Source organism: Dermacentor variabilis, chromosome 8, assembly GCF_050947875.1.
Source record: "Dermacentor variabilis isolate Ectoservices chromosome 8, ASM5094787v1, whole genome shotgun sequence".
In the NCBI taxonomy this organism is placed as follows: Eukaryota; Metazoa; Arthropoda; class Arachnida; order Ixodida; family Ixodidae; genus Dermacentor; species Dermacentor variabilis.
The window spans coordinates 62,709,334-62,737,298 of record NC_134575.1 but is presented as its reverse complement, the minus strand read 5'-3'; the positions used below and the strand labels follow the sequence as shown (position 1 = coordinate 62,737,298).

The 27,965-nt window shown below is 43.5% G+C and overlaps 1 long non-coding RNA gene across 1 annotated transcript; it reads right to left on the bottom strand.

The window, feature by feature from the left end:
- Window positions 1–26,667, bottom strand: LOC142591054 (uncharacterized). Its single transcript, XR_012830321.1, has 8 exons — window positions 26,640–26,667; window positions 26,213–26,242; window positions 17,224–17,253; window positions 13,989–14,015; window positions 9,542–9,571; window positions 8,319–8,348; window positions 5,409–5,435; window positions 1–36 (listed from the first exon to the last, which is right to left on the bottom strand). It is a non-coding gene; the product is annotated as an uncharacterized LOC142591054 (long non-coding RNA).
- Between the last annotated feature and the right edge of the window lie 1,298 nt (window positions 26,668–27,965).

Below are 27,965 nucleotides of genomic sequence, written 5' to 3'. Positions count from 1 at the left end.
GTAATCCTTCATTTCCATTTCCTGTGGCTTCTCCCGCTGGATAAAATAATGCCAACAACGTGATTTCAGCAGACGGCAACCGCAGAAAAAGGACAATATTCTGCAGAATAATTTAGGGATGACTTGCTGCTGGGCGTTAAAATATATCTCTGAAGCGCGCAAGGTAAACAACTTAATTTGCAATGCCTAGCAGAGAAAGTAGGATCGTGCCCCCAGATACCTTTGCTATATCGCTGAAATTAATTATTTAGTCTGGAGAAACTTTGAACCATATAGCGAACGCTTGACACAATGAGACTGCAATGCGTTCGTTAAAGTAGTGCTAAGTTAATAGTAGCAAGTAGTACTAGTAGTACTAATAGTACTACTAAGCTAAGAAGTTTGTATGTTCCAGCCTCTTCATTGTAATATTTCTAGTATAAATATTGGTTTCTTGTCGCGAATTTGGCGGTTTGTGTTGTTTGATGTTCTCCAATAAATGAAGTGTTCTAATAATGATCCCCCCCCCCGGGAAAGACAGGACTAATGTTAAATAGCGTGTTATTGCTGATTTAGCGCAATAGGTGGTCCAAGCATAGCCAAGAAAGAACCGCTGAGAGGGTTTAGCGTTGTCATTGCCTCGCATAGCACAGCGCATTGTGGCAGAAGCAATAAACTAAAATTGGATTATGGGGCTGTACGTGCCAAAACTAGACTCAGATTATGAGGAAGGCCGTAGTGGCGGACTCTGGATTAATTTTGACACCATGACGTTCTTTAACGTCACCCAAAATCCAAGTGCACGTGCGTTTTCTATTTTGCCTGCGTCGAAATGCGGCTGCCATGATTGGGATCAAATTCACAACTTTTAGCAATGCCACAGCCACAAAGCTAAAGCGGCGGGAACATAAGTGTTGATTCGACGTTCGACTGCTTCCGTATTGTCTTCACGCCCTGCGCAAGTTGCCCGCTTGACATATTTGCATGGTGATTATTTTTCATAAATAGGAGCAACTTACTGTACTGTACCTTGAACTTACACGCATCCTGTTTCCCCGCAAACGCTGTCGTAGAGTTGTCGGGTTTCCTTGCCTTTTGACGTCACCTCGACCCTTTCTTGTACGGGAACTGCCCTATTCTCCTCTCTCTCCTTCTTCTCTTCTCTACAGTTCTATTTGCGTCCCCTCTGGTCTGACACGTTAGTAGAAAGGGAAACGCTGCAGTTTCTGCAATGCTTCTGAGTGGAGTCAAGGATAATTACAGTTGACAAGCGGTTAATGTGGCGAAGGCTAGGGAGCTCGAGAGGGCATTGTACGCATTCGACGCACTGGGGTAAAAACGAGCTTCTGTTGTCGCCTTTCCTCTTACTCACGCCGGTCATATGTATATACAGGCTCTGAGCTCCTCCCCCCACCGACGCGCTGTGTGCGACAGCAGCAGCCCACAGCAGTTGCAGCAGCAGTGGTGGGAAAGTCTAAGGATGAGGCAAAGAAACTTTCGCTCGAAAAGTCCGCTTCCTGATGCGGGGCGTCAAGCAGGAACTTTTCGCCGGGCTGATATGCAACCTGTCGAAGACCATAACGGAGTTTTCTACAGAGTCTTCAGCGATTGAGAAAATTCTGGAAATGCGCAGTGGGCGATATAACCACCAAGTGCTCACCTACCTCCAAGAATCTATCACGAGCATCGTGCCCGAGGAACTGTGCAAGATCTTGCCTTCGTCGCAACCTCAGGTGGCCTCGGTAACTGACATGGTCACTGCTTAATCGATGACTTGGAGTTCCTCAGGTGCAGCCCCAATCGCCGCAACCCCAGCTAGAAGAGATTACATACACCGCGGTCACCCGCTGCCATGGTCCCCCCTCCCCCCCCCATTCCCCGCCAGCGCCAGGACTCTGCAGCGCCATAATTCCGTCGTCTACCGCTGTCGCTGCCAGCACGCCCGACCGTCGCCCAGCGCAGCGTTCCAATGTAGACTGACAGTTGGCACGCCTCAGACCATCGTCCGCTCTGCTGTCACTGCGGAGAAATGGGCCATATCTATCGCCTGTGCCAATACCGCGAAATGGGACTGCGAAGTTTCTCTGTCAAGGTTCGCTCTGCTACCGCAGCAATGTGAACACCCTCGTGATATCACCGACTACGTACCGCCACTCAATAGAGCCCTCCACAGGCGTCCCGCACCGTCACCCGGCAGATACCTATCACCACAGCGCCCAGACATTACACTGGCACAGCCCGGGGCCGGTCTGTCAGCCCATAACGAAATATTGAAAGCAGCAACCGATGAAGGTAAGTTTGCTGTTCGTCTAACTGACGAACATCCTCCGCCGACGACGAAAGGATCCAAAAGACGATTTCCACATTATATCAACGAGATGCTGCAATCCCGACACAGCCTAACAGCCCAGTATACGCCGACAAATGACCTGACGACGTGACGTTCCAGCCACAGGTCAGCACAATGCAGACGGGCTCGGACGCCAAGATTTAACTGCAACACAAGGCAAATGACCATTGGCCTCTACGTGCTTCTCGGCGGCCACGCAGTCACCGCCTTAGTGGACACGGGAGCCGACTGTGCTCTGATGAGTGGACCCATTACCACCTAGTTGATGAAAGTTAAAACTGCATGGGGAGGCCCACAAATTTGGAGCGCTGAAGGACACCAAATAATGCTGACCCTACTCTGCACTGCAATAATTATCACGGAAGGCCGGACCTATTCTGGCACCTTTGTTATCCTGCAACAGTGTTCACGGGACGTCATTCTCGGCATGGACTTCTTGAACTAACGCAGTGCAATCATCGACTTGAAGCCGAAGTCAATGATGCTTTCCGAAGATCAAGCGATACTGCCGGAGACCTCTAGTATTCAGCACGCCTTGAGTGTGCTAGACGATCAAGTGAGCATCCCACCTCGCTCCAGCATTGTTATTTCCGTCGGCACCGATGCACGCGCAAACGTTGAAGGCGTAATCGAGGGCGATCAACGTCTGCTGCTTGATCGTGGGACGTTCGTTGCAACAGTCACCGCAAGCTGTACAGAGGCAAAGCGAAAGTAATGCTTACGAACATCAGGCAGCAGCTCAAGCCCATCAACAAATGCACGACGATCGCATACATCGAAGAAAATGCGGAAGAGAGCAATGCTGATGTCCTCTTGGATACTGCCGCGTCTACTCCGAGGACCACAGTTCCCAAATCAGAGTTTGACATAAATCCAAGTCTCCCCCTGAGTAAGCAGGAACAGACTACTTTTCGACGTCATCGAGGATTCGACAAACACCTATTTGCAAATCATAGTGTAATAAGCGAAGGGTGCGCACTCACACACTCCGCCAGGGACCTTACCGAGTTTCAACGCGAGAATGTGAAGATATAAGGCAACAAGTCGATGAAACGCTGCACGATGACATCATCCAGCTGCCGAAACGCTCATGGGAATCTCTTGTAGGCTTGCTGAAGAAAATGGATGGAACCCTACGTTTCTGCGTTCATTATCAACGACTTAACAAGATAGCGAAGAAGGGCATATACCCTCTCTCACGGATAGACGATGCATTGGATCTGCTCTTCAAGGGTAATTACTTCTCTTCGATGGATCTGAAGTCTGGCTACTGGCCAAAAAAGTCGCCGTGAAAGATCGCGAAAAGACCGCCTTAATCACGCCAGACCTATATGAGTTCAAGGTCATTCCATATGGACTCTGCTCGGTAGCTGCAACGTTCCAGCACGCGATCGGCACGGTGCTAGCAGGAGTGAAGTGGCAGACCTGCCTTGTGTACTTGCATGACGTCGTTTTCGCCGGAAATTTCAACGAAATATTAGGCGGCTTGGAACAGTACTGGAGACTATCAAGTCGTCATGGCTCACTCTGTAGCCGGAAAAGTCTCGCTTCTCTTACGATGAGCTTCTGTTCCTGGGCCATGTAATCAGCACATCTGGAGTCCACCTCCACCCGTAAAAGGCAGCTTCCATCGCAAAGTTCCAGCAGCCCATCGTCAAGAAGGCTGTGCGAAGATTCCTTCGCACGTGTGCCTACTATAGGCGCTTTGTCAACCACTCTTAACGCATCGCTGAGCCACTGACAGATCAAACTAAATGTGATGTCGACTTCATGTAAAAAAACCGCAGACCGACGTATTACAAGAACTCACACGAATCGTGCAGATCGCAACTTCGGCTAGCCGGTCGCTGTCAAAAGCGGAAAACAATTATTCTAGGACCGGAAAGGAACGCCTCGCCCTAATTTGGGCTACAGCAGAATGAAGCCTTACCTATATATTAGGCCATTCAAAGCCGTCAGCGGCGATCCCGCTTTGTGTTGGCTAGATAATTTAGAGCACACTTCAGGACGCCTGGTGCGGTGGAGCCTCAGACTGCAAGAATATGTGATCACTAATCTAAAAGTCTGGGCGAAAACACTGTGATGCCACCTGCTTATCACGCGCCCCCATTGGCCCACCACCACAAGAAGACGAGGATGACGACGCCTTCCTTCAAATAATAAGCGCTGAAGAATTCTCTAACAGCAACGAGCTGACCCAGAGCTAAACTACCTCGATGAGTACTTTAAAGGGAACGCCGACGTCGTTCCTAGGGTATTTAGGCGAGGGTTGTCGTTTTTTATGCAAAACAATGTCTTCGTAAAGAACTTTTCGGCAGTCCGCGCCAACTACCTCCTTATTGTTCTATCAGCACTGCGTCCAGAAGTACTGCACGCCCTACATGACGATCCGCCGGCTGTTACTTTTCCTTCAATAGTGTGCTTTTATTTTTTGATATCCTGTTATGTTTATAGCATCATGACAAAGCATTTTACGAGGAGAGCATTCACACGTATAGTTTACCTTTCTCGTGTGAAGGCTTTTCACGAGCTAACCAATATTACACGCTATCATTCACAGCAGGACGCGCCTGTATGTATGGGAAGTTTCTCGAATGTTATCAATGGTTCTACCCGTTGCTGTTTTCACCGATGCATGTGTGATCTTATTGCATGAGCGACGCGAATTGCGTAGAAAATTCTGGAAGACGCGCAGGCACCCGCGATTACTCTGGACCCTCCTAGGATTCATATATAAAAGTCGTCGTGCTTGTCCGGCTGATCAAATTTCGACGATCGCAGGCCTCGTTCGCCGTTATCGACGCTTTCAATGGAACTTGCCTTTGTGGGCACAAGTTCGCCCCATAAATGTTAATTACTTCATTTACAATTTCTTCGCTGTAATATTCACCGTCACTAATATGTGACAACATACCTGCTGGTTCGGTCAACTTCCACACAACGGCTAAACTAAATCTAAATAAGCAAGCACTGCTGCACAGTGTTCTATTCGTACAATATGTACGAATAGAACGGCGCGTCAAATTTACAATATTTTTTCTTGCAGCAATAAGATTAAGAAATAAAGCAACGTTTTTACCTTCGGATGGAGCGCTTTGCGTCGCTGCTTGATGAAAGAAGAAAAAAAAACAGAACAATGAGGGGCAGGAAGAAACCACACACAGGTAATTTTTTTAATTTTTTTTTACAAATACTTCATGAAAGCTTCTTTTATTCATAGGAAACGCTTCTTTAGAAATGTTTACTTCATCTTTGACAGAATGATGTCCGTATACTCTACGCTCTGCGTGCACTGAGGGGATTTCATACATGGAATAGGCAGCGCTATCATCGTCGTCATAATCAGCCTGGTTACGCCCACTGCAGCGCAAAGGCCTCTCCCATACTTCTCCAACTACCCCGGTCATCTGCTAATTGTGGCCATGTTGTCCCTGCCAACTTCTTAATCTCATTCGGCGACCTAACTTTCTACCGACCCCTGCTACGCTTCCCTTCCCTTGGAATCCAGTCTGTAACCCTTAATGTCCATCGGTTATCTTCCCTCCTCTCTACACGTCCTGCAAATGCCTATTTCTTCTTCTTGCTTTCAGCTAAGATGTCATCAACTCGTATTTGTTCCCTCAATTAATCTGCTCTTTTCTTACCCCTTAACGTTACACCCATCATTCTTCTTTCCATATCTCGTTGCGTCGTCCTCAATTTAAGTAGAACACTTTTCGCAAGCCTCCACGTTTCGGCCCCTACGTGAGTACTGGTAAGACACAGCTGGTTGTACCCTTTTCTCTTTAGGGATAATGGCAACTTGCTGTTCATGATCTGAGAATGCCTACCAAACGCACCCCAGCCCATTCTTATTCTTCTGATTAATTCAGTCTCATGATCTGGATCCGTGGTCACTGCCTGCCCTAAGTAGATGCATTCCCTTACCACTTCCAGTGCCTTTAGGATAATAAAGGAAACTTCAGGATTATAAAGCACAAGCTTCCTGTTTTACTTTTTGAGAAATTGCAAATTTGTGTCCTAGACCTCACATGCACAAGTTGACTTCAGCTCGTGGCAGAAGTCAATCTATTCTTAGCAGTATACAGTTCTCTACTCCATCGTTCTTGGTAGGAAGGCGGTTATTGACATTGGTAATAAGGCACGGCCAAAAGCATAGCAGCACTATGCGACAATGCCGTGTAAAATTCTCGCCAGGTGCTCGGCTTTGTACGAGAAAAACAACGATAAAAATTGCCTTGTAAAATCCCACATATGCTTTCCCTCTCTTAAGCCAGTGCTAGACACGTCTTGATCATGCTTATCTGTACCTTTTAGTTGGTGTTTGATATATGAGCTCGCTTTGTTAGACTCGTGCGTTTTGCTTTTCTTATGTTGAGTTGGGTAAACATGTTATTGTGTTCTGTAATCTCAGAAGAAATAATTTCATATTTTACGTTAGTATTGAAATTAACACCCATGCTGAGTATGGATGCGTATAAGATTATAATCTTCCCGATAATCGCGTACACGCACATCAGAAGTCAAGGTAAAATGCGTCGGAACTGTTAAAAGCATATCACATTCAAAGGAATCGTCAAGCCTTAGTTTGAATGCCGCAGTTTCTTTGTGCAATTAGGAATAAGACTGCTAAGTTATGTTCGTTGTTGACTGTTCTGTTCTTCGAGGCTTCTTGCTATAGGGTGTTTGGGCATCATCATCATCATCATCAGCCTCGTTACGCCCACTGCAGGGCAAAGGCCTCTCCCACACTTCTCCAACTACCCCGGTCATGTACTAATTGTGGCCATGCCGTCCCCGTTTGGGCAGTATGTATCAATCTTTGCTTTGGTAAAAACAGTTGTAAAAGTAGCGCCTATCTTATTGGATAGCCGGAGTGGAGGCTTCGTAGCGCTCCGGTTGTGCTGCCAAGCTGGTAAAAAAACAGCTTTAAAGTTGATATTACATATATAATCAGGCATCATATGGGTGATCCTGCTACCTTAACATATATGTAGAGGTGCTCTGCTTTTTCGAGCAGTAACGCTTAGTTACTCTTTTGCATAGAATGTCAGGCCGCAAGAACGCATCCTTACTTTATGCTATTTCATGTCACGGCTTCTTTTTTTCGTTCCTGACTCTTTGTTCTACAAAGAAGTGTTATCCTATATCATCCACGATCTCTCTCTGGAAAACGTTATTGCAAGAGTTGCACTTAACAACTCCGTGTCCGTCTTGTGAATATTCTCCTGTTTTAAAAGTATTATTAAATCTAGTTTACAATGGAAGGAGCAAAATTTCGAAGTAGTATATAACGTTGTGCCCAGTAGATAGCGCATACAACTCGCGGGCTTCTGACTGAAGTGAATTCGGTGGTATATTTTTAATTCACATCACTTCAGTATTTCATCAAATTCAGAAGTTAATAAGCGTTTGAATGTTAGTTCTAGGCAAACGGAAAACAGAGTTGCCCTTAGCAGCAGTGTATACGTTTTTGATCCTGTTTCTACAGCTGAAAAGTTTGGTAGTCAAATTATTTGAAGAAAGGAGGAGTACAATTTTCATGCTGCATTTCAGCATTGGATGCTCTATAGGTAGCCTAAAGTGTTGGAGGCCTTTGAAGAAATTCTGGAAGTACTTGATTTATTGACATTACAATCTTTTAGTAAGAAAGTTACTGAGAGGTACCTGAAGTTTATTGCGTGGACAATGGGAAGGTACTAAATGCTTCCCTGCCCTGTGCAGTTCCAACTTGTTTTTCATCTCCTCCACAACGTATTGTTAGTGTCATTAGCAGAAAAAAGGAATAAATGCAATTTCGGCTGTGTGTTATGCGGTATTTCACGTTGTACACAGCCTCAACGTTGTACACAGATACCTTCAGTTCTGAGGTATTTGTGAGGAATACATTTGTTTCACAATGTTGCAATATATATTTTGCTTCAAACGGTACTGAGAGCATTTCAAACGTCAAATGTAAAAACTGGAAAGGTACGGTCAGTTTACTTACCAGCGGCACCTTCAACTTCTGATTCACCTCCTGCACAAGTTAACATCAGTGTAATTAGTTGACCAAAGGAAGAAATATATTATTTAGGCAAAATGGCACATCCACGCAATCAATCGTAGCAATTGCTACAAAGGAAGCCCATATGGGTTCCTCGAAAGAAAAGCTTGGCAGTTGAAGAAAAATTCGTGTTGTTCTGGGACCCGAACCAGGAGACCACCGCCTTTCCGGGGCAGCCGCTCGACCACCTGAGCTAACCAGTCGGCTAGCAGGTGGTGGAATGGCGGTGGTCCCGGGTTAGATTCCCAGACCAGCACGAATTTTTCTTCAACTGTGGGGCTTTTCTTTCGGGAAACCCGTATGGGTTCATTTGTAGCAATTTCTACGATTGGGTGGATGTATAATTTTCCCTAAACAATTACTTCTTTCAACCTTGCGGGTTTCCGCAGAACTATTACGTCATAGGAAGGAATACATTTTCAACTCTGTCTGACGCTGTCTCCTTACGTTGTACGTTGTTGTTAGGGCACATATGTAGATAGCTCTTCATCGGAAGAAATTCTCAGGAATAGTATTATCTGACATGGTTTCAATATTTATTGTATTTCAAAAAGTACATGAAGTTTTGAACAATTTAAATGTAGAAAGATGGACAGGTTGCAGTTACCAGATGCATCTGCAGTTGGCAGTTCATCTCGTGTAGAACGTATTATCCATGTGAATATTTGAAGAAAGAAACAAATCAAAATTCAACTCTATATTAAGCTGTACTTTAGCGTGGTAGACAATCAGGGTAGGACACAGCGTTATATGCCTTTGGATGAGAAAAAGTTTTGAACAAACTCTTTTTTCACATTGCTGGAATAAGTATTATACTTCGCAATGGGCCAAGAACGTTTCGTAATTTAAATGCAGAGAAATAGAAAGGTACCAGCACTTGCATTTACCACCTGTACGTCCATCGTGTGATTCGTCTCCTCCATAATGTATTATCAGTGTAATTTGTTTAAGAAACGAAGGGTTACAAGTTGAACTCGGGGCTTTTCTGTATTTCATAGTTCTATGCTCTAGGTATGCCGCGGCGTTAGATACTTTAGAATGTCAAAGAATTCTGCGGAATATTTTCGCTTTACAATCCTACAATATTTCGTATACCTCAACCACTACTGAGGGCGTTTAATAATTTACCTGTGGAAGAAGTTAAAGGTACAAAGAATGGCACTTACCAGTGGCATCTCCCACTTTTGGTTTGTCTCCTGCACAGGACATTCTCAGTGTAGTTAATGACAAAAGGAAGCAATGCAATCTCAACTCTAGATTAAGCCGCAACTCAACGTTGTTCGGTAAGGCAAATTGTTAGATACATTTGAGATAGAATGAATTCTGAGGAATCGTAGTGTTTAGCAATTCTGCGGTATTTGTGATGTTTTATTAGGTACCGAGAGTCATAAAAAACAAATATAGAAAAGTGGGAATGCCCATAGAGTTGTACTTTTCATCCTATCTTCCATCTTGTGATTCAGTTTCTGTTGTGAAAATGTTATAATTATTTTTAGTTAAATAAAGTGAGGAAAGATATTTATTGTTGTACGTAAATGTTGTGCGCTTTAAGAAGCCTACAGCGTTGGAGCCCACTGCAGCAATTTTCAGCAATACTTTTTTTTCACCTCGCTATAATTCGTGTAGTATTTGCATTGACGTGCTTCTGTAGGTTGTCCCAGTTAGCTTTAACCAGAGTAAAAAAAAATAATCAGCCATTCCACTCTGTGAAAGAGGATGACAAGCGAAGCTGATCCCATCAGCATTGAGCTTTGGAAAATGCGCCGGCACATGCGGGCACGCGTAAACGTTCGTTGTCGAGAAATGTGGAACTGCACCCTTTAGCAGAGCCTCTGTGCACGCGTTGTACTGAAGCGATGCACGTTATCCTTTACCAGTGCCTCCTTACACGTGCCGCAGACTCGAAACTCCCGAATGGCCTCTCCGGGAACGCACCGCCGCGTCAGCACATACACCGCCTTCTGCCGCCGCTCTTCTGACCGTATGCTGTGGATTTCGGAGAGGTCACTATCGAACCGTAGGCGATTCCATACTCGGCCGCTAGATCCAGAGTTGCGATCGAGACAGTCTATCTGAAACCTTGCGGGGCTTTCGAATCGCGGCATCGTGCCTTTTTGATGTCGACGCCTTTTTGTTGCATTCTCGGCGTCGCGATATGCGTCGTCGGCTCTTGCTCGCCGCTCACGTACCTCAACAAGGTACCTTCTCATATCAAGTACTACACAAGTACCACATCAAGTACCTTTTCGGGTCACCTGCTTGGCACAATGTCGACGGTCTCCCTCCCGCTACTGCTCTTGCTGCGATTGCTATAGCAACCGTGAAACGAAATGGTACCAAAAATTCCCCTTGGTCCACTTATCAGGCGCACACCACGTCACGCACTACCTCATGCATTCACAGAGAGAGAGCTGCTAGGGAGCACATTTCAGACGCAGGTGGCCTTAAACCGAGCTCCGATGAGAGCGGCGATATGCGTTTGCTTTTGTTGTTGGCTCTTTCACTCTCACTTTTAGGGGAGAGTGGTAGGGGAAAGTTCTTCCACGCGGAAGCCATAATATTGCGGATCCTAGCCATAGACAGTTTCGCTGCAACATGCCGATGCTTTCTAAGACGACACGACTAATCCTTGTCGCTGGCTATTGCATGAAATAAGCCACCGTATTTTTTTGTGTTCTCCTTAAGTGCACTATTAGTCAAGATTAATTAACCAACATGCGAAGCAACGAACTTACGCAAGAAAGAGCCAATAAGAAAGTTGTAGAGTGGTTTACACAACGTCCTATCAAACAGTCTCTAACCTTCTATGTATTAATAGGTATTAGTTTTTTCTGGAACAGGGCAGCGGCGCAGCCGTTGGCGGTAAGATTCAAGGCAGCACCCGTTATCGCTTGCGCAGTGATAACGGTTGCCCTATCGCCTTTTAAACGGTAGCACATCCTGCTAAATGATATGTTCGTTTGTACGCGGAACGCTTGGGAACACTTAAATTACGGCGCGCAAGCGAGCATGTCACGCACTAGTTTTTTTATTTCATGGGCATCTATAGTAAGTAGAAAACAAACTAATAGCAAAGAATAGATAAAAGGTTAGAAACTGTTTATTCTCAAGTTTTGCGAACCACTCTAGAACTTTCAAATAGGACTTCTTGCGTACCTTCGTTGCTTCGCAAGTTGGTTACATAATCTTGACTAATTATGCAAGTAAGCAGTCTACAAAAAATTGCGTAGTGTCCTGCACTATTTCACTATAGACACTATCGACTAAATATAGGCAATAAAGCTTGTGCACGGAACAAAGACTTTTAATGTTATCATGCCATCATTTATGTTAATTGTTATCATGTTATCATATATGTTATGTTTATTGTTATCATGTTGTCATTAACATTTATCAATTATGTTAATGTTATCATGACATGACAAGGTTATCAAGACAAAGGCGACGATAGCAGCCCCAATGATAGCTACATAGAATCATGGCTCCATTATCCCGCTATGGCAGAACGAACTACATATTTTTCGGGTATATTCGTAAGACGGCCCGAAACCTGGACAGAGATGTCGGAAAAGATTTTGACCTTCATAAACTGGAACACTGAAGAAAAGTTGCAACACGTATTACTCTCCCTGGAACATGCCGCAGGGATATGGTTCGAGAATTGTCAGCCCTGCCAAACAATGTGGGAGCTCTTTCCCTGCAGCCTAATAAAGATCTTCACAAGCGTAATTCGAAGCGAAGGGATGAAAATTCTGATAGAAGCATGAGTGGAGCTCCCTAACAAAAACATCGTCGTCTTTACGGAAGAGATCACCAGTCTTTGCTGCCCCGCCGACCCGCAAATATCCGAGCAGAAGAAAGTCCTTCCTTTATGAAAAGTGTTAGACAAGAGCTCTTTGCTAACTGAATAGACAGCGTCTCCAAGACCATGGTTGAATTTGTTTTTGAGGTAACAACCATCGAGAAGACCTTTTCTATGCAAAAAAGGGTAGACACGGAGAGTGCCGGAGATGTAAATTCACCATGATGAGCAAAACGTGAACAAGATGAGAGTAGGAGCCAACGATTGCACAAGTGAACTTGTCTTTTTCAAGGTGGTAACGTCTTCAAGACGGTAATGTTTCAAGTCAGTAATGTCAAGAGTTGTCTTTTTCAAGGCATGGTATACAACATAACCGCTTAAAGTTGAGGACGAATTATTTCGTAGGTCGACCACTACGCGGCGTTGTCTCGCTGGATATCTTGCTGTAGCCGATGCGATCTGTTGTCTATGTTTTCGCCAAACTTTGTCTACTGAAATTTAATGCTCGGCTCGAATATTGTTGTACTTTTGCGAAGGCAGGCGAGCGCCAACGGTGACACTGGAATCTTCGGCTAGACATACAGAAAAAGGCGATGGGCTTGACCTGAAGGTCAAATTTGGACAAATTACGCAAGTAAATGTCACTACTGTTCGGCTCAAGTGTAACCTGCCTTTGTGCGCACAAGTTCACGCAATAAATAGTATGTATTGTGACTCGACGCTATGCCACGTTCAGATTCTTCACCGTGGCGACATGGCAATATTTATTGCGTTAAATTGAACATGTATTTCCGTAGTTACGGTACGTCATGACAGCTTTATAAAAAGTCGTAGGTGGCTAACGTCTTTGTTTTTCCGAAAGGAAATGTAGGCCACCGTGGGATAACTTTGCATTAAACTAATAGGAAGCACAATATAATAGACTCGTTCTGGAAATAATGACTTAAAACACTTTAAAACTGTTACTCTGAAATTATAAAACGACACAATCTCATTTCGCTTTTCAGTCATTCGTCCGTTATTCTATATATTGTCCTTTTATCTGCATACATATTTTCCTACCAGGTAGAGAAAATTAAACCGGCCCATTCAGCATAACTTCGTTCTGGCCCCAATATGCACGTAAGCATACTGACAAACTGCTGGTGTTTTGTACATGTTTGACCTAACAGTAGACTGCATTGCAGGCACGTGTGAAAGATCTTCCCTTGCATTCTTGTAATTTTCTAAATTGTTGAAGAATGAGTGTGAACTCTCGCATTTTAATGATGAGAGGTTATTTTTTCAGGTTCCCTATTGCGCAATAACTGAGAAAGCATCTGTGAATTTTCAGTGTTGCTTTTAGTATTTATTTTCTGGCATTCTACACTTTTACCAATATGCTGAACTGATACGTACCCTATTTGAAACATTCACGATATTTTGGTTAATGTTACACCACGGTTTCATTCATACGATGCACATACGGTATCTTTGTTTGCTTCAGTCAGCGATGCTTGAATTTACCAACCGTGAGTCCTATTGTCAAAGCGGCTCTGGCCATCCTTCATATGCCTGACCCATCTTCGCATACAGCAATAGATCATCTGTGTATCGCCATACGTAAGATGAACCCACTTATGAATTTGTGATGGTGAAAATTGATTTTGCACCACACGTTCACGTTGCAGAATGAGACATCGTGTGCTGTCATATTGCTATGTGTACTGGTGGCCAAATTATGTGACTTGTTCATGCTAGGCGACAGTCCATGATTGCAAGTTTTCCTCAGAAAAACTGAATGGTCTGAGAGAAGAAAAATGTCTACAAACCTTCATTGTTGTCGGCTGCATCTTTTCCTGAACGTAAACGTAAATATTACAATAGAAATTAGACAAAACAAAACCAAAAGCATGTTCGCCATTCTAATAATGCAAAGAAGGCCTCTGTTGTTGAAAAAACAGTTACGCTGCCGGGTGCGTACAAATTCTACATATGATACTCTTTATAATGACGCTTTTCAGTTCTTCCACTTTTCCTAACGTTCTCGTAGATGCAGTCAATGAACATATTTAACACACCTCTCCGAACATTTATGATGCTAACGACAAAAACAGCATCAGTGGAGAGCAAAGAAAAGATATCGATATTAATATAGACATGAAAAATTTTAGGACGGAAATTTGTACGAAAGAACATTCGTCCCACGGTAGGCGTTTTACACTTGCTGTCCAGTGGACGGTGTGGCTGAAACAGCTTAATAAAATAGTGTTCTTTGGCTAAACCACAATACTATTGCAGCGTTATTAAGAAAGTAGTGTTTTTGTTTTTCATTCGCCTAAACCGGCGTAATGTCGCTTGATTCTCATTCAAACAAAATATTTCATCGGCACATAAAAAGTAGGAACATAATTTAGAATAATCATAAAACACATTCTAAAGCTTTCGTGTACGCGCAACTGGTGAACCATGCTCAATCAGTCCAAGAAATAATAGGTAACAAATAATTCCACTTTCCTTAGAAGAAAAATAATTTTTGACTTTTTGTTGTACTCTGCCGGCAAATTGAAGCTGTACTGTTCCCGAAATTAGAGACATACCATGTCTATTGCAAATCAATGCTATCAGAAGCATTTTATTCGAGGCTGGCTGCCAATCATTGTTCGGCATTCTCGAATAGAGCTAATAGATGAACCAGCATGTTTTTCTAAACCAAATAGTTGTGCGTGTCCGCGCAAAACGCCTGTCTGTAATGGCAATAGCGAGGCCATGACGTCAAGAGTGGTGCCATGGATGGCATGACAAGTGCTTCTTTTTTGGACCTCTTTCGTAACGACGTTGATGCGTCTCAAAAGCGGAATTATGCCGCACAACGTGTTGCTGCAAAGAAAGGGCTGGAGAATGTGGCCCATTACCGAAGCCGGTCCAGGCTATCGTGGCGTCTATCGTGGTGTCCAGACTATCGTGGCGCACGAACTGTTGATCTCAAAGCTATTTCACGTTGACATGAGGGAATCACATAATACCCAAGTTCATAACACGCAATCATCCTTATTGTCTGCCAAATAAAGAACAGCTGAAAATTAGAATATATTATAAAGAAGCGTACTCCGCATAAGAAAAATAATTCGCGTGACGCTTAGACCATTGGGATGGTGGGCTGAATGTAAATCCAATCATTAAGCATCGGAATTTGCTTTTCATTTAGAAGACTAAAAAGAATCATGCTAACTTAAAGTGCCGGCAATGAAGCAAATAATGCTTCAAAATAATCAACAAACGTACGTAGCACCGTCGCTGTAGCGAATCTGTAATATCTGCCACAGTTGACTGCAGTAGCCTTATAATATGGTATGTTAGCCAGTAGGAAACGAGCTAAACGAGAACTATAGGCGAAAGCCAGAGCCAACATTTCGACAAGTGGAGTTGTCTTTTTCAAGGCGGTATGTGCTTTCATCGGCACAGTGTATATACGTACGGTTCATCTGAAAAGGTGATGAGGTTAGGGGGGATGAAGTCCGCCGATAATTCCCCGCTAGTCACGCAGGTCCCTTCCACAGAAAAAGGAATCTACAGGGACACGTCAGCCGGCTGACACAGGGCACTACTTCACATTCCTCCATCGACGTCGAGTAGCAAACCTTTCTTATAATTTCTAAACCGTAGCAGATAACACATCCTCGTTCGTTGCCACGCCCACACCTTACCCCCTCTCCCCTTTAGCAGAAACATACCTCTATATACTGTGCTGAGGAAACATACGTCGCCTTGAAGAAGACAAGTCAACTTGTTGAAATGTTCGCTCCGGCTTTCGCCTTGTTCTCGTTTTCTCCATCGTTTGAATTTTCATCTCCCCCCTTCCCCATGTTTTCCCAGTAGCTAATGTTGCTTTAAATAGGAAGCGGGCATATGTTTTGCATGAGAAACTAGGATAAAAAGCTTTCCTCCAAATCTGCTCTCGAGCAGAATATCAATAAACCTTACAAGAACGTAGAATTTGTAGTAAATAATAAGTAAACAATGCGTCATGTTCCAAACTACATGGGGTGTTTCTAGGTTTGTGTTTTTCTTGAGCATACAACACAAGTAACCATAGCGAAGTTTTGGATAACTAAGCTCAGACGCAATGGACTCGAAAAGGCATTTCGTCATACGATTCGATAAGAACCAAGCATGGTTCGGAACTGAAGTCTCCTTAAAGGCTACAGTTTTACAGTGAGCATGGTGACACGCAAAAATATATTTCTTAAAAGATATTTGTCCTCGGGCCGTAGGATAGCATCTAGCAGTTTTAACGCATAACGGACCGGTCCGCAAGTGGCACACAGCCAAATAAATCACTATTGGTGCTATTTTCATCGAATGCTTGTAAAAAACCCTTCAGGCGATGTTGTTAAATGCTCAAAATAGGGAGCACTAGGATAAGGAGAAAAATAAAACGAATAGTTATTGGACGTTTGGGGTTTTAAAGTCTCTTGGTTTTTTTAAAGTCCCTTGTTCAGAATGCAAACAGACTCATACCAGACCCGAAAAGTCCGTTATATGTTAGTGTTCTTTTAACCTTAGGGGATTGCTGGTTTTATTACACCGAATGCCATTTTAAAAATAGTATTAGCAGGTGTATCCTCTGACATGCATAATTTCCCTGGATAATCATTGAAAATAAGTAATCCTGTACGACAATGCCTGGTCCTCGACTCTGTAGCCAGCAGTACAGATATTTGTCTATACCTTCCTTTTGACCGATAGCGCTAATTCTCCTCCTGTCTTTATAAGCAGCGCACATCGCAATCACGGAGGCATATATTGTCATAGGAAAGACGAGGCTCTTTCTTGAAGACACATAAACTGGGTGAAATCTACGGTTTCTAGGTCCACGACAACAGGCCGCATATGTAATATGCTGGCAGTGAAAAAAAAAAACGTTCCATTAGCAAGGGGAAGTATTTTTACAGCATAGCCTATTTTACAAATATAATAAATTCAATTACAAGCAAACCAAAAGGACCCTTAGTCACTGGTAGACCTATGTGTAGGCATGAAAATGTGAGTCAGCATCACACTTACCTTCACTTTCTGAAGGGCCGGCTCCTAAACCTATGAGAAGTATATTGTATACAAAATGTTAGTCAAAAAATGGCAAGCAAAATATATTATTTAAAAAGGTGCATTAAAATTTAACAGCACTAGAACACACAGAAAACTCTATTGCTGCTGTTGTCGTTATACGGTGGCGCCAAGCGTAAGCTTTGCCCAACTCAGTCAATTCTGAAAGAGCTGCTGAACGGCCAGAAAGAAATTGAAAATTGATTCTCTGAAATTGAAAACAGTCAAACCCAAAATAGTCAAGCCATGTCTAACTTGTGCTTGCCCATGACTAAGCTTGAATGGAAATTTAAAAAGGTTGAGGAATAGCAGTGAACTGTTGAGGAATGGAAGCCTAAATCACACATACTTCAAGCACGACTGCAAGTCCTAGTAGTTAAATTGTACGACCTTAAAAATAAACCGCACAAGTCCCCCCCAAAAATTGATGAATTTTCTAGCATTTTCAGTACGACTAAACCTTCCATAAGACTGAGTCAACGCGCGGTTGGTACGTTGATGATTCCGAAGTGTTCTCATAAAATGAAGTTTGTTATCACAAAAAAACGCAATAGCCTTGCGGGAGGTGTCTTCATTTGAGTTGCGAAAGGAAATATGCTCCTGTGAGGTTGACACTATGGGGTTCCAAAGCGAATCCGTCTGGGCACTTCTGAGGCAGACTAATGGCAAATCGATGAGAGTATGTTCGTTTTATCACTCTTCTTGTAGCACAGTTGAAACACTTCAACATCCTTCCAACGCCATCAAAACAGATGAGGGCGATTGTTTCTGGGAGGTGACTTCCACCTGTCCGCAATTAATTTGTCGCACCAATGCACTGCATCTGATAGAAGAGTGCAATCTGTTAGAAAAATGCTCAGCATAGTATTGTGATCCATTTAGTGTGTATGAATACCAACTCGCCGGATGAACATACTGCTATTCCACTATTCTCCAATTTACTTTCAGCTGTCCATTCTACTCTAGTATGGCCTGGAATAAGCGATCACACAGCTGTCTTATGCGAAACAATCATAAATTCTTTAAATGTATCAAACATTGGACGCAGAATAATGTATAAATATTCAAAATCCTGCAGAAGTATGATCTCCCAAGCACTCGATGAATTCTATCACGCGCTGCAAACAATGGCTGAATCAAATACTGTACATTAATTGTGGATCGTATTTAAAGCAAAGCCATTTCAACTGCGTAAACAATACGGCCCTTCGTGGACAATGATGACACGGAACAGGAAAAGTAAGGCGTGGTGTAATACACAAGTGAGAAAATTTACTATGCGAAGACAACGAGCTTACGCTGTATATAAGACACGCCTCTCACCGATTAGGAAGGGCTCGTTCATGCAAGTCACGGCGGAAATAGAGGCAGTAGTTGCACGTGCCAAAGCTGCCTTTCTTTCTACCTTTCATTCACCGAGGTCAAAGATTGACCCAAATAACTCCATAGATTAATAAAAATGAACAGGCAGAACGAGATAGCAAAACCCACCCTCAACCACGAAGATACTGTTGTTCTAGGCAGCTATGCTAAAACAAAGAGCTTCAATACTTTTTTCGGCTCAGTGTGTATGCGCAGCTACCCAAAATGAAATGATACCCCTCCTTGATAAATTATGTCCAGAACACATGCGGGACAAGATATGTACTCAGCGTGGAATTGAATTACTACTAAAAAACCTAGATATATCGAATGCAGCACGAGTAGACGATTTGTCCTCTTTCCTCTCAATTGCTTTTTTGTTCGTCCGTACACTCTGCAGATATTCCTTTGTCACATTGAAAAATCTCTAGTCGGAAGTGTTCTACCTAATGACTGCAAATTGGCCAATGTTGCTCATGTGCACAACAAAGGTCTTGTTTCCAACTGCAGGCCCATTTCACTAACTAGTGTAGGGTGCAAGGTATGTGAACATGGTGCACAATCATTGTATTCTACCGGTGATAACAGATGGGGCAGAAACTTGGGGACTGACAAAGAAGCTTGGAAACAAGTTAAAGACCGCGCAAAGAGAGATCGAACGGAGAATGTCAGGCCTAACGTTAAGAGAGAGGAAGAGAGCGGTGTGGATCAGAGAGCAAACTGGGATAGCCGATACTCTAATTGACATTAGGGAAAAAAATGGAGCTGGGCCAGTCAGGCAACGCGTACGTTAGATAACAGGTTGACCACGAAGATTACATAACGAGTGTCGAGGGAAGGGAAGCGCAGTCAAAGGCCGCCGAATACTAGGTGGGGTGATACAATTGGAAAATTTGCCGGCGTTAATTGTAATTGGTTGACGCAGGACAGGGGTAATTGGAGAGCGCAGGAAAGGCCTCCGCCCAGCAGTGTACATAAATAGAGGCTGATGATGACAATGTTCTTTTTACTAACATCATGTGGCATATGGGAAGGGACCCTCCTTGCTGATACCACGACAACGCAGTTTCCGTAATGGCCACTCTCGTGCCACCCAACTTACAGAGTTAGTACGTGAGCTAACAGGTGCACTAGATAAGAGTTTGAAGGTCGACTTATTTCTTATCAATTTAAAAATTCCCTGTGATCTCGTTGCTCGCCCATTTTTTATCGAAAAATAGAATCCTACATACAAAGAGATTAGTTATCACATGCATTAATAATATTTAAATGCGCAATGTCAGGAAGTACTTATTAAAACCAAATGCTCGCCTGAGGTTGGACTGACGTCAGGGTTAATATGAGGTTCTGTGTTGGGCCTGTTGTTCTTAATTTTCATGAATGATATCTGTAAAGATCTGCCGTCTTCTCTGGGATTATTTACAGACGACTGCGTTTCATACAGAGTAATGCGAAAACCAAGTGACTGCGTTTCTTTGCAACATAGCGTACACAAAGTTGTTCATTGGTGGAAAACTTTAAGATGCACTTAAGTTTTTTTTTTGAAAACTGTAAGGATGTCATTTTCCCGCAAGCTATTACTCATGAGTTTCCACTCCATTGGTTTCACCAATGCACTGCATGTGTTGGAAAAATGGCATCAGTTAGCGAAATGGTAAGCATATGGTCATTCTTTTAGTTAAATCAATTTGTATGAAGGCTACCCAGCCGGCCAGTAGAGACTACGCAGCGACTGTAAGAAATTCTGAAACTAAAGAAAATTATGGGGTTTTACTTGCCCAATACGAAATTATTATTTTGCCTATACTGGAATACGCTTGTACAGCATGTGTCCTATGGTTAAATAAATATATCAAACAGTTAGAAGGGGCTCAGAACCTAGCCATAAGGCATGTCCTAAATAATTATATGCGGCATTTTGCTATGTCCCTTGCGAAGGAGTGCGCTCAATGCTATACGTTCGAAAAACGGTGGAAAAAATGAAAACTAGAAATGTTTGAAAATATAACTTTCTTCTAGAACGAGCACAGAGAGGGACAAATAAATATTTATACCTCAAATATTTATACCCCATTCCTACGCAACCTTGAGCGATCGGAAAGCGCGTTTTCCACGCCTGGCCGGCGGAGAGGGGGGGCTTCGTTCCGGCCGCGAAGCTCTCCACATCCCCGTAAGGAGCCTGGCGGTGGTCTCGTGCGGACGATGCCCTCTCGGTGAGCGCATATTTCCCCCCTCATCTTTTAAGAGATTCAATACATACAAGCATTTGTCTCGCAAACCAGATTTATTTCAAGGGAATTTTCCACGTCTCAATTATTTCTCTCGTCGTATTCGAGTGCTCATTGCCGTGTTATAGTTTGTTAACGAAGCTTCCCCTCAAGTCTAAATATTGTAAGGCAGTTTGTCGTGTGCGTATCATGGCCACGCATGCTTATATCGCCTTTCCGTTTCTCTACCACGGTTGCGCCCTAAAACCACGGCGCTGCAAGTTTGCTTTCTTTTCCTTCCCTCTTCTCCGCCCTCTCTTAACTACTACACGCAGAGGCAAGAAACAACGCGCGCTTTAGATACTATAGATGAGATGAATATTTACAATTATTATTAGGGTTATAATTATATTCAAGTGCTGATTGCCGTGTTATAGTTTGTTAACGAAACTACCCCTCAATTCTAAATACCTTAAGGCAGTTTGTCGTGTGCGTATCATGGCCACGCATGCTTATATCGCCTTTCCGTTTCTCTACCACGGTTGCGCTTTAAAACCACGGCGCTGCAAGTTTGCTTTCCTTTCCTTCCCTCTTCTCCGCCCTTAAACTGACTCTCTTAACTACTACACGCAGAGACAAAGAAACAGGACGCGCATGCGATCGCATAGATGAGATGAATACATATATATAGAAAACCATCAGTCATAGCTCTCGAAGTATAATATAATATAATATAGAATAGCTCTCGAAGATAGCTATTCCGGCGGCTAGCTTCCCACGCTATGCGTGCCGTCCTCGCACCTGTTAAAACTTTTCCTAGACGCTAGAACTATACCATTCCTACGCAACCTTGAGCGATCGGAAAGCGCGTTTTCCACGCCTGGCCGGCGGAGAGGGGGGGCTTCGTTCCGGCCGCGAAGGCAGTTTTCCTAGTCTCTAAAGCCGCTCGAGTTCACGCTGCTCCTCTGGCGGCCATTTTTCCAAGAAATTATGTCGACTATCGCGGACAACACCAGCCCCTTTCCACATAAGTATGAGGCTCGGAGCAGGAGCTATAGCGCTTGAAAGTAACCGCTGGCTTGACGAACCAACCGACTGAGCTACCTTTCCGGGCAACATTGAAGGATCACGAGTTCAAATCACATGTTATGTTCCCCCTTTTTTTTTAAAGGTATTTTCCTTCCTTTTATCACAGTACGGAAACCCTCCTAAAAAAAAAAATTCTATATCCTCAATTATGTGTGGCCACACATGTGCAGGTCATAAATACCAGGTTCTCTAGCCGAGTGCCATCCATGCGGTATAACCGAGCTCAGATTGGTCCACCTTGACTGATCAAATAGGGCGCCACTGTAGGTTAAATGAGGCGTACAACTCCTGCGGGACCCGCCGTGGTTGCTGAGTGGTCATGGTGTTAGACTGCTGAGCACGAGGTCGCGGGATCGGACCCCGGCCACGGCGGCCGCATTTCGATGGGGGCGAAATTCGAAAACACCCGTGTACTTAGAATTAGGTGCACGTTAAAGAACCCCAGGTGGTCGAAATTTTCGGAGTCCTCCACTACATCGTGCATAATCAGAAAGTGGTTTTTGTCACGCAAAACACCATAATTCAAATTTTAATTTAACTCCTGCGGGGACGGTAGAGTATCCGTCTCCAGTGCAAGGGGACCGTGATTCAAATCCCGGTGCCGCGCAATTCTCCTCCGGGAAATACAAAAAAAAACAAAAGAAAAAAGAAACCGTGTGTTGAGAAATTGCACAAACAGGCCTGGAGTGCGGCCTGATCCGGGTGACCAGAACCGGTAACGCACTCTCTCACCAGAGCAGGATTGGCCACCCTGGTGCAGTACTTGGCCACAACCTCCTATATGAATACAACAATCAAACCCCGGCCCTCAGTCCCCAGCAGCCGCGAAGCAACTGACCACGGCGGCGGTCAGATCTGTAACGCTGCAGAGGGTGCTAAGAATACCTGGCTCCGGACAGGCCGCCATTGGAATCTGAACCTGGCAACGTTTAACGTTAGAACGCTATCTAGTGAGGCGAGTCTAGCAGTATTATTGGAGGAATTGGAGGGTAGTAAATGGGATATAATAGGGCTCAGTGAGGTTAGGAGGACAAAAGAAGCATATACAGTGCTAAAAAGCGGGCATGTACTGTGTTACCGGGGCTTAGCGGAGAGGCGAGAACTAGAGTCGGATTCCTGATTAATAAGGAAATAGCTGGTAACATACAGGAATTCTATAGCATTAACGAAAGGGTGGCAGGTCTTGTTGTCAAACTTAATAAGAGGTACAAATTGAAGGTGGTACAAGTCTATGCCCCTACATGCAGTCATGATGACCAGGAAGTCGAAAGCTTTTATGAAGACGTGGAATCGGCGATGGGTAAAGTCAAAACAAAATACACTATACTGATGGGCGACTTCAATGCCAGGGTAGGCAAGAAGCAGGCTGGAGACAAGTCAGTGGGGGAATATGGCATAGGCTCTAGGAATAGCAGAGGAGAATTATTAGTAGAGTTTGCAGAACAGAATAATATGCGGATAATGAACACGTTTTTCCGCAAGCGGGTTAGTCGAAAGTGGACGTGGAGGAGCCCGAATGGTGAGACTAGAAATGAAATCGACTTCATACTCTGCGCGAACCCTGGCATCATACAAGTTGTAGACGTACTCGGCAAGGTACGCAGCAGTGACCATAGGATGGTAAGAACTCGAATTAGCCTAGACTTGAGGAGGGAACGGAAGAAACTGGTACACAAGAAGCCAATCAATGAGTTAGCGGTAAGAGGGAAACTAGAGGAATTCCGGATCAAGCTACAGAACAGGTATTCGGCTTTAACTCAGGAAGAGGACCTTAGTGTTGAAGCAATGAACGACTATCTCATGGGAACCATTAAGGAGTGCGCAATAGAAGTCGGTGGTAACTCCGTTAGACAGGAAACCAGTAAGCTATCGCAGGAGACGAAAGATCTGATCAAGAAACGCCAATGTATGAAAGCCTCTAACCCTACAGCTAGAATAGAACTGGCAGAACTTTCTAAGTAAATCAACAAGCGTAAGACAGCGGACATCAGGAACTATAATATGGATAGAATTGAACAGGCTCTCAGGAACGGAGGAAGCCTAAAAACAGTGAAGAAGAAATTAGGAATAGGCAAGAATCAGATGTGTGCGTTAAGAGACAAAGCCGGCAATATCGTTACTAATATGGATGAGATAGTTCAAGTGGCTGAGGAGTTCTATAGAGATTTATACAGTACCAGTGGCACCCACGACGATAGTGGAAGACAGAATAGCCTAGAGGAATTCGAAATCCCCCAGGTAACGCCAGAAGAAGTAAAGAAAGCCTTAGGAGCTATGCAAAGGGGGAAGGCAGCCGGGGAGGATCAGGTAACAGCAGATTTGTTGAAGGATGGTGGTCAGATTGTTCTAGAGAAACTGGCCACCCTGTATACGCAATGCCTCATAACCTCGAGCGTACCGGAATCTTGGAAGAACGCTAACATAATCCTAATCCATAAGAAAGGGGACGCCAAAGACTTGAAAAATTATAGACCGATCAGCTTACTGTCCGTTGCCTACAAAGTATTTACTAAGGTAATCGCAAATAGAATCAGGAACACCTTAGACTTCTGTCAACCAAAGGACCAGGCAGGATTCCGTAAAGGCTACTCAACAATAGACCATATTCACACTATCAATCAAGTGATAGAGAAATGTGCGGACTATAACCAATCCTTATATATAGCTTTCATTGATTACGAGAAAGCGTTTGATTCAGTCGAAACCTCAGCAGTCATGGAGGCATTACGGAATCAGGGTGTAGATGAGCCATATGTAAAGATACTGGAAGATATCTATAGCGGCTCCACAGCCACCGTAGTCCTCCACAAAGAAAGCAACAAAATCCCTATAAAGAAAGGCGTCAGACAGGGAGATACGATATCTCCAATGCTATTCACAGCATGTTTACAGGAGGTATTCAGGGGCCTGGAGTGGGAAGAATTGGGGATAAAAGTTGATGGAGAATACCTTAGCAACTTGCGATTCGCTGATGATATTGCCTTGCTTAGTAACTCAGGAGACCAATTGCAATGCATGCTCACTGACCTGGAGAGGCAAAGCAGAAGGGTGGGTCTGAAAATTAATCTGCAGAAAACTAAAGTAATGTTTAACAGGCTCGGAAGAGAACAGCAGTTTACGATAGGTAGCGAAGCACTGGAAGGAGTAAGGGACTACATCTACTTAGGGCAGGTAGTGACCACGGATCCGGATCATGAGACTGAAATAACCAGAAGAATAAGAATGGGCTGGGGTGCGTTTGGGAGGCATTCTCAAATCATGAACAGCAGGTTGCCACTATCCCTCAAAAGGAAAGTGTATAACAGCTGTGTGTTACCAGTACTCACATATGGGGCAGAAACCTGGAGACTTACGAAAAGGGTTACGGACGCCATAAAACCCTGGATCCTAGCCATAGACAGCTTCGCAGAAACATGCCGATGCACTCTAATACAACTCTACCAAAGTCATGTTGTTGACAACTGTATGGAGTAAGTCACACTAGTTCTTGTATGCCGTTTAATTTCATTATTAGTCAAGAATAATTAACCAACTTCTGAAGCTATCAAGTTACGCAAAAAATTGCAGTAAGAAAGTGGTTCGATTAAACCATTTGTATATTTTTATATATTGAGTAGTAGATTTTCCACCTAATGCAGATGCCCGAAAATAAGAAAAATACCAGGTGATGTGCCCACTTGTGCGCCGTGATTCGTTCCGCGTACAAACGAACATATCACTTAGCAGAGTGTGCTTCCGCTTAAAAGGCGACAGGAGAGCGGACGCAGGCGTTGGCTGTGTGATTAAGTCCAGCAACCGCTATCGCTAGCGCTTCGATAACGGCTGCCCTGTCACATTTTAAGCGACAGCAGCCCCTGTGACATGCTACCGTCATTTCTACGTGGAACGTCTGGGAACACTGCAATCACAGAGTGCAAGCGAGAATGTCACGCGGTGTTTTATTTTTTTTTGTATTTTGCAGGCATCTTTATTTGGCGAAAAATAATTATACTTAATAGATAAGGTATTAGAAACTGTTTATTCTGAAGTTTTACAAACCGCTCTATACCGCTTTCCAATTAGAATTTACCGCGTAACTCCATTGCTTCCAAAGCTGAATAATAAATGTTGACTAATTACGCAATTAAGGAGAATACAAAAAATAGTGTGACTTACTCCATAATAGTAGGAAACACATTTGGTCGCGTCGTCTTAAAAACCATCGATATATATTTAAACTATGGCTAAAGTTAGCTCGGACACCCTGGATGCTATCTCTTCAATAATGCGAAGATACTCTATGTTGCACTCACCAGCCGCAGTCCCGCCTGGCGCTCCATCTCCTGTAGGAAGTATTTTCAATGTCATTTGTTGAAGAAAAGAAGAAATATGCTTTAAACTATGCATCATGCTGTATTTCATCGTTGTACTCTGTGGGTTCGGCACAGCGTTAAATGCCTTTGGATGTGTAGGAATTCTAAAGGCTAAGTGTCCAGGCTCATTTTCTGCTCCATTCCGTTTGGCCTTCCGTTTTCTTTCCAAAAGAACCAATACCTACATTTGAGCTTGAATTTCTATGAACGCGCAGGCTTCTGTACACTTACCGCTACCTACTCTAGTGGGGACTAGTGGGATTCCCTAGTGGGGACATTCTGCCGTAATTTTACACTTTAAAATGTACAGAAATCATTTAATTAGATATATGCGGAAGAGTAGTAAGGTGCAAATAGTTGCACTTACCTGCAGGAGTTTCGTCTTTTGGTTTCTCTCCTTCTGTAACTTTTGGAAAGGATGGAATACAAGCTCAATTTTTTATTACGCCGTATTTAACCTCGCGCGTTGTAGGTGGGTCGCACCATTAACGACCTTTGAATTTAAATTAATTCCGAGGACAGCATCGTTTGAGAGTAATTACTGAAATATTTATAATTTAATAGTGAGATAATAGTTGCATTTAGCAGCTCTGCCTGAGTTTTGGCCTTTTTTACTGTGCATCTAATATCGCTCTATATATTTTGCCAAAGGAAGCAACGCAGATTTGAATGATGTACTACAGCAATATGCGTTGTAGGTAGCACACAGCGTTAGAGGTCTCTTTAATGGGAATAATTTTTAAGGATGCTTTGTTTTACATCGCTAGAATATTTTAAATACCTCAATACGCAGTAAGAGTTGTGGTACTTAAATAGTAGAAACAATGGCAATGTACAAAGGCACAAGCAGTCCCTCCATCAATTGACTCGTCTCCTTCTTTATAAAGTACCTCCACAGTACGAGTTGAAGAAAAAAGCGGAAGCACAGCTTCAAGTATCTATAGCCACAGTTGGACAGTGTATATAGGTAGAGGGTGATCAGCGATCGTTCAACCAAATCACACGAGAGGATGTTTAAGCATTTAGCCAAGTTTTCGCTGTGTTTTGTCTTATGAATTTGCAGCTTTACTAATGCTCTAACTGCGATATTCGTGTTATCGCCATTTATTATAATGTATCTTAGCTCAACGAAACATGATACATGTGCATCAATGATACCAGTTAGGTGACTACGACAAGGAAATGATATTCATGCTGAATAGGATGTTAAAGCACGCGCCCTATCTGGATTTTCTTGATTACTTTTATTTTCCATGTTATGATTTGGTGTACCTGTGCGTACCAGCTAGCGTCCTAAGAGCTGCGTAAAGGAAAGAAAATATTCAAGCAATGGATCACATGATGTGATTATAAGAGCTACGGTTCTCGGTCGTGCGAGATCTGATTACCGAACACATTAGCTCTCTTAATCGTTTCTTGATGTGAATCTTTTTGAATATTTCTTTTTCTTTGAACAGCTAAGCTAGCCTTAGCTTGAACACCCTATATACACTGGTGCTCACGAATCAGCAATAAACATGAGTTTGTAGTAGCTCTCTGCGTTGTTCGTCGTCTTCTTTTTGCGGCATTCATTTTGCGCGCAACATGTTCATCTCTGAACATGACTGTCGAGCCCAACGACACGTCATTTCGTAGAGTGCTATGTTCAAAAACTTTTTTGCATTTTATTACACAATTTCTCCCTCCAGAATGT